Source organism: Trichechus manatus, unplaced genomic scaffold (assembly GCF_000243295.1).
Source record: "Trichechus manatus latirostris isolate Lorelei unplaced genomic scaffold, TriManLat1.0 scaffold00022, whole genome shotgun sequence".
In the NCBI taxonomy this organism is placed as follows: Eukaryota; Metazoa; Chordata; class Mammalia; order Sirenia; family Trichechidae; genus Trichechus; species Trichechus manatus.
In genome coordinates, this window is record NW_004443958.1 from 7,538,295 (window position 1) to 7,541,369 (window position 3,075).

Below are 3,075 nucleotides of genomic sequence, written 5' to 3' on the forward strand. Positions count from 1 at the left end.
TACATCCTAGATTTGATAACATGACTTCATAGTGGACCCAAGGTCTTGGTTATGACATTCTTTCACCAACCCTGGGCGGTCTGAGAGTAGAATCAGAGAGGGAAGATGTAGATGTGAGTTGAACCCAAGCTGTAAGAACAGGTTTATAGCAAAATACAAGATGGAGGCAATACGTGGGACTAATGTAAGCATCACTAAAATGCCTTCCAATGAACACAGGGAAGCCAGAAAAACCAGAAATGGGACAATGAGAGAATAAGGAGGGGTGAAAAGCCGAAGGCCAATAGGCTGGGAGCGAAGGAGAGATAGAGGTATAGGAGCCAGTCATCAGAGAGAATGGCAGCATTAAGGGAATAGCAGTGGCAACATTCCAAGTAATAAGGTGGGTCCACATGTGATTTTAATTGGTTGAAGGTAGCAAGTGGTCATGAGGCAAGATTGTTTAAAGTGTCATAAACATATATGTTGACATCCCAAAAAGTGAGATCCAAAGGAAGTGTGTGAGCAGGGTAAGAGTCAGTAAACTACAGAAATGGGATGAGGAAAGAGCAGAAAGGTGAAACTATTAAGAGCTCATGGCCAATTGTGTGAAGGAACAGAGTGGTGGAGGGCAGGGTAGGGTGTTGTTCTTCCTTTGATTCCAGAGGTATTGCCTTCATTAGAAGGAAAATTGCATTGCCAAAGGAAAACAGGTTTTGGTATTGTCATGGATTGAATTGTGTCCCCAAAAAATATCTGTCAACCTGGCTGGGCCATGATTCCCAGTATTGTATAATTGTGTACCATTTTGTAATCTGATGTGATTTCCTTATGTGTTATAAATTCAATCACTATGAGCTAATAAGATGGATTAGCAGCAGTTATACTGATACCTCATCAGTATATGATACCTCATCCACTTTTTGGAATGTCAAGATTGGATAGTGTCTTAAGCCAATCTCTTCTGAGATATAAAAGAGAGAAGTGAGCAGAGAAACATGAGAACCTCATACCACCAGTAAAGCAGTGCCAGGAGCAGAGCGCATCCTTTGGACCTGAGGTTCCTGTGCTGAGATGCTCCCAGACCAAGGGAAGACTGATGCATCACAAGGACCTTCCTCCAGAGCCAATAGAGAGAGAAAGCCATCCGCTGGAGCTGATGCGCTGAGTTTGGACTTGTAACCTACTAGACTGTGAGAGAATCAATTTGTCTTTGTTGAAGCTATCCACTGGTGGTATTTCTGTTAGAGCAGCACTAGATGACTAAGACAGGTAGTGACCACGAGATGGGAAGATCATTTTAGGAAAGGGTTCATTTCCAAGCACATAACATATTACAATAGATGGGGCCTCCACGACTATCTTTTTTTCAGTGGACATTGTGGAAGCAAGTAGAGGAGGGAAATCAGGGATGGTTCAGGATACATAGGATAGCAAGGAGTGAGCTGGAAGAGACTCCATGTAGTTTTCTCCTTGGTGGCAGTTTCTTAAGCACACACACCTGAGGCTCTTCTGAGTCATTAGTTCTTCTAGGAACTCCAAGGTCATTTTACATTTATTCACTAAAACTTTTCAGGCCCATCATAGTTGCTGAGTATCTCCATGATGAGTTCTCTGAAGAGGTCTCCCCTTCGAAAGTTCTTTAAGTGCTTATTGAGAACTCTTGAGCAGAAAAAAAAAAAAAATCCCAGACTATTCCCTGCCAATCAGTTTCTGAACACAGACGGAGTTCTTTGATCAAACAAATCAATACAGAGAACTTTAAATGTCCTACAAAATGCCACACAGTAACTCTCAGAAAGTGATGACTAAGAAGTGAAGATAGGAGATATATACAAAAGGTTTCACCCACACCCTGTTTTGTGGTTTTTACCCTGATGCCACCACCACACCTCTGAGTTTCCATTATTAAAATAATAAAGAAGTAGAGCGACTAAAACTTGCTGATCAGAGCATAGAGCTAAACATAGTTCCTCAAAGGATGAACCTGACAGACAAGATCAGGATTCAGTAGGATGGCTGATGCTGCTTGCTAACATTTTTTCCAATCTGGTCTACGTGTGTGCTGGTGTGTGTAGTTCTGTTCTTCTTCAGTTGATCTTTGTGAAAATTAATCTCATCGCCTTTATTTCACTTACAAAACTTTGACATTAACGTCAAGGATAAAAATTGGGGGCAGGGTATCCAAATCTTACATGTTGTTGTTAGTTGCTGTCGACGCACTCCGACCCATGGCAACCCCATGTACAACAGAATGAAACATTGACTAGTCCTGTGCCATCTTCACCATAGTTGCTATGCTCAAATCCATTGTGAAAACCATTGTGTATTCTGAGTATCTTCCAAAGTAGGGGGCTCATCTTCCAGCACTATATTGGACAATATTCTGTTGTGATCCATAGAGTTTTCCTTGACTAATTTTCGGAAGTAGATCACCAAGCCTTTCTTCCTAGTTTGTCTTAGTCTGGAAGCTACACTAAAACCTGTCCACCATGGGTGACCGTGGGTGCTGACAACAACTATGTGCTAAGCTCTTTTCTCGTGTCGTATCATCTAACCCACATGTTCCTTTGAAGTAGGTTACCTTCATCCCCACTTCACAGAAAAAGGACATCAAGGGCGAGCAAAGCAGCTGGTAACCTTCAGGGTTCCAAAGCCAGTAGGTGTTAGAGCTGTGCCACGTTGCCTCAGTGGCGTTTCACTCCCTCTTCTCCCGCATGGTCTCATTTAAAACATATTCACTCCACTTTTTAGGTGTGGCTGGTGACTTCGAGTTTACCTTCTGAGTCACAACTCCACAACAAGTCTTACGGTTAAAATGAGGAAAGGAGAAGCGGTTGTGAAAGTTGGATGGAGGACAGATAGAACAGGTGGAACCAAGAGAATGGACAGAAGGGAAAAATAATGAGCAGGCGGCGTTGAGAGACTCCAGCGAGCGCTGGGTGGTACTCGCGAAAGAGAGAGCAAAGAGAGTCCAGCACGAAGGACTGAGCCAGGCGGCTGCCGCACCTGTGCACGTGACCGCGCGGGCGCCAGGGCGGAGGCGCGCTCACCTGGGACCACGTGACGGGGCGGGGCCGCCGCGAGCGGGAGGCC